Here is a 17,731-nt window from a genome sequence, read left to right as displayed (position 1 = left end):
AACACTCAAGATCTTTCCTTTGATTCATTTTTATTATTTATTCTTTTTATTATTTAATATATTCCTTTTATATTTGCAAATTAACCATGTAATCAAAGCTGTAGGATTGAAAATGTACAATAAAAAAATGGAAAATGGAACATGCATCAATTGCAGAACTGATTTAACAGATGGTGAGGTGAAGGAAAGATTAAATAGAGACACACAGTCTGAGGAGAAATAAAAGTGAATAGAATGAATAAAACTGATGGAAACTTATGAGCTTTAAAGGATATTTTCAAAGACAAATTGTTCAAGTTAGTGAAGTGAAAGATGGGGTACATAAAGGAGAAGTACGATTATTTCAATAAATATTAACTGAAAATTTTACAAATGTAGACAATGTTTAAAAGGACAATTTTATTCTAACAAGGACTTATATCAAAAACTAATATTTTTAAAAATAACTACCCCGAAGCTATACTTTCAGGAATTAGAAAAATAAAAGTGACCTGACACCAAAATTAATAGAATAAAGAAATAATAATGATAAGAGCAGATATAAATGCTATAAAATGAAATAGAAATTAAGAAAAAAACAAGAGACCAAAACAATGAAGCAAAGAGGTCATTTTGTGAAAAGATAAACACAATGAACAACCCATTATCTAGAGCAAAAAAGAACAATGTTAGAAGACTCAAATTAAGAAAATCTAAATGTAAAATTTACCACTGATACCACAAAAGTATCAAGAATTGTAAGGTACTTTTTCTGAGTTATGTACCAAAAATTGTATACAAATGAAGATACGAGTAAAGTTCAGGACATATGAATTGTGCAGAAATAGAAACTGAGGAGAATAGTAACAAGTGAAGATGCACTTAATTTAATAAATCTGCCAATAAAAGAAAAAAGAAACAGGAACTCATGGTTTCATTGTTGAATTTTACTAATCATATAAGAGAAAAACTAGTGCTAAGTCATTACAGCTACTGAAGAAACATGAACTATAAGGAGTAATTTCGAATGGAATTTATGTGTCTAGGATTTCCCTAAGAACAAAACAGAACAACAACTAAAAACAAATTACATGCCACTATCCCTCATGTACATAGATGCAAAAATCCTCCACATGATACTAGCAAACTAATTTCTATAGTGTATAAAAAGATCATTGAGCATGATCCAGTCAAAGCTATCCCAAGAATGGAAGGGTGTTTCACAATGAAAATCAACAAACATAATGTATCACATAAACAAAATGAAAGGCAAAAATATGTTATCAGTCAAAGCAGAAAAATATCGGGCAATATTTAGCATTCTTTATGATCAAAATTTTCCAAAACTGAAAAATGGAAGAAATGTGTCCCACAATTCCTAAGAGCTAAATCTTAGAAGTGGCCTTTATGCCAATCAACAGATACGTGCATAAAGAAAATGTCTTATTTATATACAATGGAGTACTACTCAGCCATAAAGAAAGATAAACGTGAGTCATTTGTAGGAAAATGGATGCACCTTATATCATAATGTTAAGTGAAATAAATCAGACACACAAACTTAAATATCAAATAGTTTCTCTTAAATTAGAAACTCAAAATATAAAGAGCAAAATAAAAGAAAAATAGTAATTAATGCTAAGATAGATCTTTTGCAAATGAGAAAAGAACCAAGAGATGTGGACAGGTGGCAAGGAGGGAAGGGCAAGGGGATGAAAATCTAACTGAGGTGTGTTATATATGTGTACTAACTCCCCATGAGGAAGATAATCAGTATATACTGAAAACCTGTGCTAATAAAATTTTAAAATTTAAAAACTAAATAAAAAATAACACCTGAAGAAATATATCCCAACACAAGCAATCTAAGGATTGATCTATAATCTACCCATAAATAATACCAGATTGTACTTGGTTGGAAGAAATCAACAGTGTTCCACTTAATATCTGGAACAAGTTATGCATGCCCACACTCCACCAACAAATATCATACTATAATTCCTAGGCAGAGGTTTATGGATAGAAAAAAATAGCATCCATATGAATTGGAAAGACTGAAGCTAAACTGTACTATGTAGAGGACATGTTCTTTTATGTAGAAAATCCAAAGGAGTCACCTAAAACTGTTAACAATAATGAATAAAGTTACTATATATAAAAACCAAGATTCCCACATCAATATGTGTCTACACACCAACCATGTGCAAGAAACTGAAATCAAGAAAACAATTCCACTTATAAAAGTTATAAAAATAAAATACTTTGAAATAATTTAAACAAGTAGGCAAAAACTACATACTTTGAAGGCTACAAAGCATTAATAAAAGCAGTTGAAGAAGGAACCAAAAATGAGGAAGGATGTTACACATTCGTAGATTAGAAGAATTAAATTGGGAAAGTGTGGCTATCACCTACATTGAACAATAGATTCTATTCTATTCTATTGTTGAACAATATATTTTATTTAGTCTCCATCAAAATATTAATGATAAACTCCACAGAAAATTTTAAAAATACTAAAATTTTATGAATGTACAAAAGCTTCAAAGCAGTCTTAAGAAATAAAGCAAGAAGCATCACACTATCTGATTTTAAAATATATCACAAAAGAATGGGGCTTTAGCTCAGTGGTAGATCATTTGCCTACCCTAAATAGGGCCATAGTATTATATACTTATTTTAAAAAGAAACTAAAAAGAAGGTTACAAAAAGTATGAGGACATGAGGAAAAATGAATACTTCTACATTGTTGGAAGAAATGTAGTCTTGTACGACCACTATGGAAGTCAGTATGTAGACTCCTTAAACAACTAAAAATGGAAAATCCATTTGACCCAGCCATATTGCTCCTGAGCATATTCTCCAAAGAGTTACAAACATCGTAGTAATGTCATACATGCAAACTCATATGTAAAGCAGCATAATTAACAATAGCTAAACTGGAAACAGTTTAGATGCCCATCAACAGGTTAATAGGTAAAGAAGTTAATCAGCTATAAAAAGAAGTCGTATCATTTGATGAAAATGCATGAGAAACTTGAGACCATAATGTTAACTGAAATGTGTCCTGCAGAAAATTAAATACCATATGGTGTCTCTCATATGAGAAACTTAAAATAGAAATAAAAAGAGTAGAATGAAGGGGAAATGATAGAAAATCAGAAGGTAGGATTTTTGGAGATGAGGAAGGATGTCTAGAAGACAATAAGAGGCAGAAACATGTTGAGGGTTGTAAAAGAATTGAAAATGGTCAAGGTATGTTATGTATTTTTACTAATTCTCCAATATAAATGTAACTATTGCATCTTATAAACATACAATAATAAACATTTTAAATAAATAGAAGAAATACAAAACATTACCATTGGAAAGAGTTTACCATGCAACATAATTGTTTACTTAAGAAAGTTTTTGGCTGTCTATTAAATATAAAAACAGCTCACATTGGCTACTTACAAAGACAATTGCAATCTTGGAGTAACTTTGAAGAAGCAAAAGTTCAATTTGTGTACTATTCAATGTTGGCAGTAATCCTCAGACAACACCAGAGTCATACCTTAACTGGAAACAAGAAACCCACTGACTCAGTTAGACACCTGAACACAGCTCTATATTGAAAAACAACTTTATTTATTAAGCATATTTTGAAATATTTCATTTACAGAGAGTTGGCAATATACCTTTTGTTCCCCATGTTATGATTCATTGCTCAGTGTTCCAGAAATGCAAACAAATCTAGTTAATGTAATGGAAAAGTTTGAATGTGCACAATTGTTTAGACAGTAACTTTAGGACAAAGGCACAGAGGGTACAGTATGGTCACAGAGGTGTTAATGGGAAGGAAACTTTTAAAACACAGCAGGTCCATGGATATGAAAGCAATGAATTATACTAAATTTTCAATGTGATCAAATTTAGTGACTATAAGTGAAAGTGCACAACAGCAGAGCCAGGAAGAACACAGAGCAGTGATATCCAGTGACCCCACACAACATTAAAAAGTATCTATGGAAAGGAGATATTGAAACAGGAAAATAATAATGTAAAAACCAGATAGAATAATAACAAGCTACATGATGTTGAGAAACAATGCATTTGCTTATGACATTTGAATCCAACCAACTCATCCACTACAATAAATTCATTTCTCACTTGCTTTTTTGAATTTGGTCCCTTGAGGGACCAGCATCCTAATGCACTCTGAAATTTAAAAATCTCTCATAGTTAAATTCATATAAATCAGAATCTCTGGTGATAATAACCAGCATCTATACTTTTATTCTTCCTGGGTGATTCCAATCAAAGCCAAAATTAGGTATAAGTGATATGGCTTATGGATATAACCAGCCCAAATAGATATCATCAGTGCAATTTTTAAATAAAATAAACATGAACTTTGAAAACAGATGCAAATTTTAAATATATAGAACTTTGAACATTTTACCTAGAAGCCAATGTCATTTCTCAGAAACTATAGAAGCTGCCTGTTTATAATGTTTTGTTCATGATATTTATGATTAAAAGCAGATTCAAGAATATTTGTGCAACTTAAAGATGGATAGAAGGAATCAATATTTAAGGATGAATCATAAATGAAAAGAAAGGCATAAAGCTACAAGTGTGAACAGAGAGGCAGAATTTGCTGGTCTATATGGTTGGATTATTAGCAGGTATAGATGATTGAAGTTTACAACACAAATTACAAAATGGAAGCAAGAGATATTAAGACTGCATTGTTCTGATCTGCAGCCTCCGCAGGGCACATTTTATGTCGTTATTCCTCAGGCTGTAGATGAAGGGATTGAGCATTGGGATAACTGCACTGTACATCACTGAAGCTGCTGAAATCTTTATAGGAGAATATGACACAGAGGATGTAAGATAAATGCCAATGGCTGTTCCATAAAATAAACAAACAACTGAGAGGTGAGACCCACAAGTAGAGAAGGCTTTATGCTTCCCACTTGATGATGGGATTCTCAGAATGGAGGAAACAATTTTATAGTAAGAGAAGAAGATCCCTGAAAGGGGAAGGAATCCATAGATGACACCTACAAAATATGTGACTATATTTTTGGTAAAGTTATCAGAACAGATGAGATGTAGAAGTTGAGAAGGTTCACAGAAGAAATTAGAAATGTTCACATCCTCAAAATAGGTAAAATGTACGGCAATCAAATTGTGCAACTGGGATTCTAAAAGACTAAACAAAACAGATAGCATGACTAAGAAGACACAGAGGCGAGGGTTCATGATGACATGGTATTGCAGGGGGTGGCAGATGGCCACAAATCTGTCATAGGCCATCACAGTGAGAAGCATGTCATCCATACATCCAAATATTAAAAAAAGAGACATCTGTGTCAGGCAGCCTTTATAGGAGATGACCTTACTCTGTAATCGGATGTCCATAATCATCTTTGGGACTGTTGTGGAGATGAAACCGATGTCAGCCAAAGACAAGTTGGAGAGGAAGAAGTACATGGGGGTGTGGAGGTGGGAGTCTGAGATGATCGCCAGGATGATGAGCAGATTCCCTAGCAGAGCCACCAGGTACATGGACAGGAAGAGTCCAAAAAGGATGGGCTGAAGTTCTGTATCTTCTGAGAGCCCCAAGAGATGAAATTCTGAGATGTGTGTTAATTTTTTTTCTTCTGAACTTCTTGGGCACCTTTTGCAAAAGAAAGTAGTGTTGGAGAAAAGAAACAAACACCAGGTACTCAGACAATTGTCCAAATTGCTTTGATGTGCATATTTTATACACTGTGCATGGGTTAGGACAGTTAGGACCACTTTATCTGAACATTAAATTAAAGTTGATTGCTCATAATCAGAAGACATTTTATATGTGTCAGTTATCTTCCAGGATTTTTTCTATTTTCTTCTGTTATCTAATGACCCTCTTTTGTAGATAAAGTGCTCACTCAAATATATTTTTTGTATTTTTAAAGTTGTTTAATATATAACTTGTACTCTTACCTTGGTGGATTTCACCTCCTGATAAGTATATTTAAGTTAAATGCACATACCCAATGTCATCACTGACTACCAATGTGCTGTTGGTGTGTACCTCATATCAATAATTAAACAATAATGTAGAAAGGCAGCTCTTTGCTGTCTCCCATTCTATATTCTACAGTTAGGGACCTAAGAATACTTCTTCTGCTTTGCTAATCTTAAAACCTTTTTGCATATGATTAAAGACTTCAGTACCAAGGAAATACTCAAAGTTTAAGTTTGAGCCAGGTGTATCTTATACAATTTAATAGATATTCACAGCAATATTTCCTGGTACATGGGTTGCAATTCTTTCCTCAGGTACTTGAAGATGATTTGTGTTTATTATTTTATCAGCTCACAGTACAGATTCATAGGGAAAAATACAAAATTAAACACTATAAACATTATGAAAATACATGACCACAGTATAGTCAGGTGTTGAAATAGAGACAGTAACTAACTATAGCATTATAAAAATTTTTAATTTTTAAATTGCAGAGAGTAGCAGTACTAAGTCCCATTTATGAATATGTTTGCCTGTAAACAATTTAATATCTGAAAACCCTGGTTTAGGACCCCATATAATTTTTTCATAGTATCTACAGATAAAGTACTGATGTTCCTTTTCTGTACCAAGGTTGAAAATATTTTGAAAATTTCCTAGCATTTCAAAAATGACCCATTAGTATTATATGTAAATATAGTTAATAATACTCACTCTCTATATTTTAAAAATAAACAATAATATATATGTTCTTTATAACTGATATTTTAGAGAGGTTCAATTTGTCAACTATGAAATTTGAGATTAGTATCTCTGCATGATTCCATTCTCCTCTACACTTGATCATAATCATTGTTCCCCAAAAGAACTGTTGTCCCAATTTCAGTGAGAATATTTTAATACTTTAGTATTACATGCATATCAGTACTCTTCTATATAGTCTAAAATGTAACAGTATCTAGCTCCCCTAAAAAAATACTAGAAGAATCATCTACATGTTTTTCTCAATAAAAAAATCCCAATCAAATCTCTATTACCTATTACTGTTCATGAAAACTGATTAAGTATTGCTGACACATATACAGTGGCAAAACTCGTGTGCTTATTCACCACAAAATATCATCTTGTGTTAAGAATAATAATTCCATGAAAAGAGGAGATAATGCCCTAGAGTGGGCATTAGGAAATCAATATTTTATTCCCATATCACTAATCTTGTACCATATGCATATGTGAGTGTGAATCTCTCCAACTCTTATGCTCATATTGGTTAAGAGAAAAAGGGAGAGAATACCAATCATTTTCACAATTGACATGTCATCTATAGGATGTCTCAAACTTGACAAAATTTTGCTTTTGGTCTGTTTGCTTCAAATAAAGAACTTCATGGAAATGGTGAGTGTATTGATAAAAACGAGTGTCAAAAGCCAGTGAAGCCTGAAATATGATTCCAAGATGTGCATCAACTCAAGAATAAAGCTTACCACTGCCTTGTGCCTCTTTTTCTTTTTCTAATACCCATGATTTTTTGTCATGTCTTTGAATAACTAAACTGTGCAGATGTTCTTAAATAAAATTTTAGAGCTTTTTTCATGATATAGACATAAATAAGAGCTTTTATTTTACTTTAGTTTTTTGGTACTGGGGATTGAACTCAGGACCTTGGGCATGTGAGGCAGGTGCCCCAACCAGTGAGCTAAATCCCTGGTCCAAGAGTTATTACTTTTGTCTAGTGATTATTGCATATTTCTGAAGAGGATGACACTGTAGAAAAGAAAGCACCAAATGTGCTGAAGGCACACCAATTACCACCATTTTTTTAGTCAAACTAAATCTATCCAGTGTGTAAGAGAAGTTTTTATTTTTGATTGGCCCTCTGTACAAATCAAGGTATAAACTCTGGGGAAACAGAATAATTCTTTTATCTTTTTTCAAAACAACCCGAAGATTCCATCTTACTCAGAAAGAATAGCTATTTTCAAGTAAATCCTTTTTTCATATATACAGCATATATAAGGACCAAATTTAATGTCTCATTTTAGAAATACAAAAAATATTTAAATCACATTTACCTTATTTTATATATTTGTCACATATAAATCAAATAGAAAGAAATTCTATCTGCTTATTTCTTCTTCAGTTGCATTGTATAAAGTAGAAATCAACTCAGATGCTAATGTTCAGTCTCAGAGACACTAACAATATGCTCTCATCACATACATAGTAAATGGGACCAGTAGATTCAAAATTAAATTGTCGGACTCTGGATCCTATTTACTAATCTTAATTTTCCTAACCACTAGACTGTAGATGATATCCAGTTTCTAATTATGTACAAATCTGAGGAAAGTTTCAAATTTTTTACCAGTTTTCTTAGTGAAAGTGAAATCAGCCCCCTGGTTTTATTTCTGCTTTTGTGGATGAGCTAGCAGATTACAGGGATGGAGCAGTGTGTGACCAAAGCAACTGGAGAGAGACATGAGAGTGCTGTTTGGTGAATTATAATGTTCCCAATCTTTCAATTATTTTCCTCTGTGACCTACCTATGGGTGTCCTTTCTACAGAGGGTGCAGCAGGTGCCACAGACTCTTCTGTGATCTACCAGGAACCCCCAAAGGGACAACACAGTGAGCAAAGTTCACCTCCTGTCTATGGAGTGACAGGGAAATGGCATAACTTGGGCTGTTAATAACAAAGCTTGCCAGCATTCTCCAGACTGTTAACTTCATGATCTTACAATTTCTGCCATCCTCCTCCTCATCAACTTCATCTGTTTCATAATTGCAATTTTAAGTAACACTACAGAGATACTCACTTTATACTTCTGTGGGTAAGATATCTAAGGCAAGCATAAAAAGTGAGGGAGGAAACTAAAACTCTCAGTCATCTGAGGCCCACAATACAACAAGAAACATAAAGTTCACAATAATTCTAGCTGAAATTTTGCAATTATTATCCTTCCATTTGACTGATCAGATGATTAGAAAATAAAGTATCAGATAATCCTCTCCCTGGGCACTTACTGGGTAATGTTGCTTCTCTGCTGGATCATGACCAAGGAGTGCAGACCCAAAGCAATTTCTCTGCTTTGCACACTTAGTGAAGGTGCTGGTTCCTTTCTCAGCTTAGCAGAAATATAGTGTCAGATATAAACTTTCTGCTACAGACACCTTGGATCAGGAAACCCTATAGAGCCTACTTGGCTGTAAAGTCACACTGAAGAGCTAGAGACATATAATGATATTGACTACTAGACAGTCCTGGAGGCCCAAAGCACAGAGCTCATAATTAGCCATGTTGGCCCATGTATTGCAATCCCTGTGGACTTCCTAATAGTACTGGAGGCGAACAAGAAACTAATATGTCCATCACACCTTTGGGAATCTATTCAGGTGAAAATATCTACATACTATTCACTAGATTTGTTTCTTCTCTTATTTTCTTTTTTTTAAAAAAAGATTTTTCTGTATTTAACTTCCATTGTGGATTGTGGTAAAATATATACAACAAAATTGTCATTTTCATCAGTTTTATGTGCACTATTTGGTGAGATCAGTCATTTTCATCATGTAAACATATAACAAACATCCATTTACCGAAATATTTCCTCTTCCCAAACTGAAAATTTGTACCCATTTTTAAAACTCCTCATCATTGGTTCCTCTCCCAACCTTGACAATGACCAATCCACTCTAAAATAAATTCACAAAATATAAATTAACATCTATATCAATAATATGAACAAGAAGGCATGACTTACAGCTCTACATGTTTAATTTTGCTGGAAGTCCAAATGAATGCCGAAGTCCTGAGACAAGAGTGTTCTCCTGTGGAGTTTTGGTAAATTTTTAATGTTTCTGTTCCTCAGGCTGCAGATGAAGGGATTTTGCACACGGGTGGCCAGAGTGGAAGACACCAAAAGACCTGAACCCCGAGTAGTCTACTCCAGGGACTATTCTATTAAAAAAGCAAACTAACAGGTTGTATCGCAGGTGGAGAAAGCATTATTTTTCCTATAATCATGAGTTTTGAACAGTGAAGGAAAAAAGTTAGGAAGAGAAACATATCCCTGAGATAGGGGGAGAACCAGAGTTGGCACCAACAAAATCCATGAGTATATTATTGGTGAAGGTTTCAGAAGAAGCAAGATTAAAGCCTTGAGAATGGAAATTTCCATATCTGTGAAGAATGTAAATTAAATCAATCAAATTTGGTAGCAGGAAATAAAAAATACACACACAATCACACACACACAAATGGAAAAGACACACTGTCAGGTTCTTAATAATTAAGTAATGCGGGTGACATGCGGCCTGTCCTTCCTGAGGTTGAGGTACGTGGTGACATCCACACTCTCCACTCTGACCTTGCAATAATCCCAAAATGGACAGCCCAGTGAGAAAGAGGTTTCTTCCAGGGGAGTCATGAAAGTGAAAGAGCTGTTAAATGTAATCATTAGGCCCATGACCAGGACACAAACTCAAACAAGAGCTATTTATCTTTTTTTTCTCCTAATACACAAAGCTTCATATGAAAATATCTGAAACGCTCAAATTGAGCTGCCTTTCTTGGAAGCTGATATCCTTTTTATCCTTTGTTTTGAAAATCTTTTCTTAAGTTCTACAGGACATTCTCAAAAGGACTGGAAAAGAGTATTTAGATCACTCTAAAAACTGTTTTGTGAGCATACTGATTGCATCAAGGATTTGTGAACTAAAGAAGGTGTGGTTTAGTTTTTAATAAATATTTTCACTTTTTCTTCTTCTCTTTTGGTGCTATACATGGAGTCCTGAGCCTGCTAGGTAAATGCCCCACCAGTGACCCATTCCCCAGCCCTCATTTTGAAATTTTTGATATGTTCTCTGTGCCAAACAAGGGAGAGGCTTCAAGAATCAGACTAAGAGTTGGTAATTTGTCTCTGTATATAAGCATATAAGTACAAGTGTAAAGTAGAAAAACAGTAACTTCATGTAACTGGATATTTTGATATAACTGTATGAAAATACATCTGGTCATTACTACCACTAATAATAAGACATAAGTTTTATTTTGTGTTTATTTTATACATTCATCATTTTAACAACAGAAGGAGGATCCATTCTGTCTTTTACATCTGCAATGCAGTTGTACCAATGAGAAATCTACTCAGATGACCATACTGAATCACAGAAACACTAATTACTTACAATTCCAGACAAAGGAATAAGTATGACAGGATTCAAAGTGAAAAGTTAATCTGTGGGTCTGATATCTTAATCTCATTCATTATGTCCCAGTCATCAGAAAGACTTAAGCAGAAGTCTAGGGGTCTTAACCACTGATATATCTGAGCTGTATATTTTTATTACTATGTGTTTTGATACATACTAATTACATTTATCTGGTTCTATCAGTACATACGCATATTGAATCTGGACCCATTTCATTTCACCTTCTTCCACACCCTCCCTCCATACAGAATAATGAAATACTGCTACATAGTCATACTATGGTATACTGGTACATAGTCATATGACATATTTTGATTATTCTATCCCCATCTTCATTTTTGCCTCCTTGCTCTACTTTCCACTGTCTCCCTGATTCCCTTCCTTTCTAAATTCTACATATTCAGATCCTGTCATCACTCCTTTATTTTACTTAAACATATAAGAGAAAAACATATGATATTTAACTTTACGAGTCTAACTTGTTTCACTCAATGTGATGGTCTCTAATTCCATCTGCTTCCCTCCACAAAATATCTTCTGTTCTACTTTATGACTAATATCCCATTGTGTACCATTCATCTGTTGAACGCCATTTTCCTTAACTGTTCATTTGTTGATGGGCAGCTAAACTGGCTCCACAGCTTAAATATTGTGAATTGTGCAGGACTGAACATGGTTTCACATCTATCACTATACTATGCTGACTTTAATATACCAATGGGAAATATAATTGGATCAAATATATTTTTCGGTATTAGCTTTTAGATTGATCACCATCCTGATTTCAATAGTGACTGTACTACTTTACATTCTTACCAACAGTGTGCAAGGGTTCCTTTTTCTCACATCCTGACCAGCACTCAATGTGTTTGTATTCTAACTGGGGTGTGATGTAATTTCAATATTGTTTTCACTTGCATTTCACTAATGTATAACTACGTTGAATATTTTTTCATATAATATTGGCCCTTGGTACTTCTGAAAATATCTCTTCATCTGCCTATTTGTTGACTGGGTATGTGGGTTTTTATGTTGAAGTTAATTCTGAGTTGCTTTTATAGGCTGGATATTAATTCTGTAGCAGAAGACCAGCTAGCAAATTTTATCTCCTACTCTGTACATTATATCATGACTCTTGTTTCTTTTATTGTGCAGAGCTTTTAAGTGTGATGTAGTCACATTTGTTGATCCTCAATATTATTCCCTGAACTACTGGAGCCCTAGTCAGGAAGTTTTTGCCTTTGCCTATGGATGCAAGTGTTTTCCCCAGATTTCTTCTAACCAATTCATAGTTTCTGGTCAAACAACTAGGTCTTTGATCCCTGAATTATATTCTTAAACCCTTTCCAGTTTTATGAGTAGGAATTTTAAAAGCCCTAAAATTACTTCTTATTTTGAGATTGAGTTGGAAGATACAAGAATGGGAAAAGATATAGTCAACTGTGAAAATATATTGGAGTAGTCTATCCAACATTACCATGTATGCACTTCTGTGATCTTTTCCTGTGATTCACATCTACCTTTGTTGTGGTACATGGAGCATCTGCCATCCTCTGCTACCCACTACCAAATACCAAAACTCCCAAAGTGAGGCACAGTGAGCAAGACATATTTTCCAGCAGTGACAGGGCTGTGGAGTGGCTGACTGCCTCGTTAGCACCATGAGCTATGATTCAACAGCCAAAATGTCCCATGTCGGTAACCAGATCAATTCAAACAAGGCTTCACTGTGTTCAATCTACCAACCTGGTATATACTACATAGAAATGATGTCCTCATTCCTTTTCTGTAAGACAGTAATATTGTGAAAGCATACAGCTTAGAGAAGATCATGCAGAATGAATGAAATAAGCAACATATAACATGTAGCTCATAGAAATTTGGGGAAAACACTGCCCTGTGCTTACTGGGATAATTTGTATCTCTACTGGGTCATGAACAAGAAAATGAATAACTGATGTGTTTCCCCCACTACAAGTTGTCCAATGAAGGCTCAGGGTCTACCTATGAGATTGATAGAAATATTATTGTAGATAGCTAAGCTAGTTAGAAAATATTATAAGGCAGTTAGGCCAGGCCCACACCTAAGCACAGAAGACAACTGAGGCACATTTGCTAAAAGGTCAGGATTCAAAAATGAAGAAATACTACACCCACATACTTCCCCTAGTGATGAACAGCAGTGATTGATATTCTATAGTCATCAATCACCTCAACTGGGGACCAATCCCCCCAGGCCATTTCCTTTCCAGAAAATCATTATTCATTCCATGCATGCTTGCTATATGACTGTTCTCCATTTGATCCCCAATTAATCAATATTACCTAAGCAACTACACTTATAATGTTATTGGTTGATCATAGTTTTTTCTCATCACATACTCACCTTGTGATTTTCCAATTGGATCTGATTGCTTGACTATAGTTTTGTTCCACTTTGAACCCACCTCACCTCATGGCTTTGCTTGATAAAGCACTTTTGAGAAACAGGGTGGGTGGAAAGCCCACTTTTAGGTCCTCATTCTGTCTCTCTTAGAAGCTATCTTTGTTGCAATAAATTATTCCCACTCTTAACCTCATTATTCCTAGAATTCATTCTCCGATTTTAAGAACACAAACTCAGCATTTTACATATCTCACAAGTGGAGAGTTATAATATTTCTTTTATGCTATTTGGATTATTTTGGAGGTCCTATATCATTGATAGATCCTATACTCTATATCAATATGATGTCAGATAGATACCTTCTTAAGAACACAATCTTAAGAGGGGAAGACACAGATATAGATAACAGTAGATTGGTCCTAAAAATGAAAAAGCTGTGGACATAGGCTGATTGTTTTATATTAATTTGAAAGATTGATGCACAGAGCTCATAGCCAAAGCATTTCCATATTATCCAAATTGTTAAGAACTTCTTAATATTAATGGAGGAAGAACAAGATGAAAACAGAGTGGATGCCATCTCTGTTTTTCATCTCTTGCTCTATTTAAGAGGAATCTCCTATGTGACATTCACTTAGTTTTTTGTTTCCTTCTTTAAAAAAAAAAATCTACTTTTTATCTTCATTATTTATTGTGGTAAAATATAAATAACAAAAGTTAACAGAATTATTTTTGTTGCATGATTCAGTAGTTTAATGGTATTCATATCCATATCTAAATACTTTCAAGCCCCCAACTGAAACTTAGTACTCATTTTTTTTTTGTACCAGGGATTGAACTCAGAGCCTTGCATTTGCCAGGTGGGCCCAGTGCCACTGAGCAACATCCCCAGTCCCAGTACTCATTTTAAGGAGTCTATGTACTTCCTGATTCACACAACTTTAAAATGCCATTCTATTTACTATAATGAGAAATTAAAACCCTCAAACTATAAATATAAGGTGACTAGGAGGCAGAACTTAAAAGACTATATACTTAAGACTGATGCTTTTTCTACCTATATTCTATGGGAGGCATAAAGTTCTGATATTAGACTTTTCTTCTATGAAGTTTCCTCAGGGCATCTTTAATGTCCCTGTTCCTCAAGCTATAGATGAAAGGATTCAGCATAGGAGTCACAACTGTGTACATCACTGAGGAAACCAAACTCTTTTGAGGAGAGTGCACTATGGCCGATCCAAGGTAAATCCCAATGCTTGGGCCATAAAATAAGCAAACAACTGACAGGTGGGACCCATAGGTGGAGAAGGCTTTATACTTCCCTCCTGATGACAGAACTCTCAAAATAGAGGAAGTGATTTTATAATAAGAGAATAGTATTATCAAGATAGGAAAAAATCCAAATATGGCACCAACAAAATATGTAATTATGTTTTTGGTGAAGTTTTCACTAAATCTAGATTAAGGATTTGAGCAGGTTCACAGCAGAAGTTGGAAATTGAAACATCCTTGAAGTAAATGAACTTCAAGACAATCAAAGTATGCAGCTGTAAGTCCAAAAGGCTTAGAAAAACACAGGCAAAAACTAGAAAGATACATATGTGAGGGCTCATAATGACTGGGTAATGCAAGGGGTGACAGATGGCCACAAACCTATCATAGGCCATCATAGTCAGAAGCATGTCATCCATACATCCAAAAATAATAAGCAGAGACATCTGTGTCAGACAGCCCACATAAGAGATGAATCTGCTCTGAGTTAGGATGCCCACAATCATCTTTGGGACAGTGGTGGAGGTGAAACAGATATCCACAAAGGACAGATTGGAAAGGAAGAAGTACATGGGGATGTGGAGGTGGGAGGCAGAGCAGATGGCCAGGATGATGAGCAGGTTCCCAAGCACTGTGATCAGGTACATGGATAGGAAGAGTCCAAAGATGATGGGCTGCAGGTCTGGATCCTCTGAGATTTTCATGAGATGGAATTCTAACACAGCTGTTAGATTCTGCGCATCTATATTGTCTGGACACCTTGTGAAAGAGAATAATACAGAAAAAAATGCAAAAAAATATATATACTCAGCACTCTGTATATATTTTGTACTCACATAGTCACAACAATTTATTCTTGTATTCCATATAACTTTGTTAATATATCTGAGTTCTACTAAACTTAAATTTTTAAAATAAATCTTACATAATTCATGTTATTATTATTCACCTGTTTTTTACACAGTCCACTGAGCAATGTTAGAAGACCAAGAATATTGGAGACAAAAAGTTTATGATCACAATAGACTATAGCCTATTCTTTTAATAAAAGCTGAGAATAAGTAATAGCTTTTTTCTTTAGGAAAAATCATTCTGAAGGAAATTAAGAAGTATCCTAATTATGGTATTTCTATCAAAACCAGAGCCCAATATTCTGATACTCAGAATTTTAATAAGACCTCTAAAAGAGCTTGGACTCTATCATTTCATCACTGACTATTGACAGTTCGTATTTATAAAATGTTCAATATGTGATCAAAAGCAAGTGGAAGTGATGAAAACCAGGAAAGCTCAGAAAATAAGGTAATCTGGTAGTTTTGTCAGTTGTAATATGGTGACAATAATTACCTACTTTAAACAACTATTTTATGAAAACCTTCAAAAATCCTTTTATTGCACAGAATAGAAGTTTTCTATCCCATTTCTCAATATTCACTTCATGAATTTTTGGGGGGGCGTGTATCAGGGATTGAACTCAGCTCCTTGCACTTTCAAGCAGGCGGAGTTACCCCTGAGCTAAATCCCTGGCCCTTCTTCATGAAATATTAAAATGTCCAGACACCCTGGTCTAAAAGAAAAACCAGTTTAATTAGAATATTTGCATGTGAAGATTTTTTGGTTCTTTCTTACAATAGGATTTAAAACAACTGCAGGCATAAATTTCCTGGCATTTAGAGCATGGTTCTTTAATATCTTCATATTAACTGTTTCATTAATATTAATGCACACTATGTACATTTTAATGTAAAATTTTATATTTATTTTAGATTTAGTATTTGACATTTATTTGAATTATAATCTGTGAGTCTTTTGTTCTTGATATCTTGGCATGACTCTATTCTTCCACACACCTTGTTCCCATGAGCAACTATTGTTAGTTACTTGGGGATAGATATTCCTGTCATTGCTTCTACATCTCTGTTGATTACTGTATCCATAAAGCCTTCTCTAAAGACTACCTGAAAAGTACCTAAAATGCATCTAGGTAGTGTATAGCACTTAATATCTCTGAAATGTTCTACTTTATAACAACATGGAAATTTATTTTTCTTTGTGAAGTAAATACAACTACCTTAAATGATTTAGGTGATAAATTGCATTACCTCAGAGAGAGCTGTGATTTAATCTGTGAGCTTATTGTGAGGACAAGCATTTCAATGATTTTCTGCTCCTCTCCATAGCATACATGAGTGAATATCTCCCTGAAAATATGTGTAGAATATAGTTCTTTGACTTCTTGCAATTGATATATACTCAATTTTGCCATTAACTTGCTATCTCATTTAAAAATCAGTCATTATTAACTGTAATATATTGTTATATAAGTATATATTCTATATATAATATATCTATAATCAAAAATATCTCAGAGGTTCATATGGAAATAATCTTTCCAAAATGATTCTACAAACATTTCATTTAGCATTGAGAATATTATTTTCATTTAACTTTTTTTTAAGACAGTGCCTGGGAGTCATGAAATAATCATGTTTTTTGTCCTGAATAGTTGAAATGCTACAATATGTTAGATGTCTGTGACTCTCCTTCTCTCTATGTTCATACTGTTTAATGTCAATACAATAATCTCTATTGCCACAACACTTGTTGTATATAAGATACTTTTGGAAGCTAATAAATATTTGCTCATTGTGGATGATATTCCAATAGAAGGTTCCTACATTAATTATATAATGAGTTTTGCCAGGTGTGGTAGCATACCCCTATAATCCCAGAACTTCGGAGCCTGAGACAGGAGGATTGCCATGAGTTATAGAACCGCCTGGGCTACATAGTGAATTCAAGGCCAGCCTAGGGAGATCCTGTCTCAAAAAAATAAATTAAAAATACATATGGAGAGTTTTATAGTGAATGCCATTGTTG

General features: G+C 34.1%; 1 protein-coding gene and 2 pseudogenes across 5 annotated transcripts in view; all 3 read right to left on the bottom strand.

Moving 5' to 3' along the window:
- LOC147820571 (olfactory receptor 7D4-like) overlaps window positions 1-17,731 on the bottom strand; it is a 192,775-nt gene that overhangs the window by 120,510 nt on the left and 54,534 nt on the right. The gene's annotated exons all lie outside the window — the stretch shown is intronic.
- LOC106008676 (olfactory receptor 7E178-like) lies at window positions 3,349-5,784 on the bottom strand (annotated as a pseudogene).
- Window positions 5,784-17,731, bottom strand: part of LOC101725946 (olfactory receptor 7E24-like) — an 18,802-nt pseudogene continuing 6,854 nt past the window's right edge.

The sequence above is a fragment of the Heterocephalus glaber genome, unplaced genomic scaffold (assembly GCF_053883595.1).
Source record: "Heterocephalus glaber isolate CG9 unplaced genomic scaffold, H.glaber_assembly_v1.0 deba00001845, whole genome shotgun sequence".
Classification (NCBI taxonomy): Eukaryota; Metazoa; Chordata; class Mammalia; order Rodentia; family Bathyergidae; genus Heterocephalus; species Heterocephalus glaber.
This window is presented reverse-complemented; position numbering and strand designations above follow the sequence as displayed.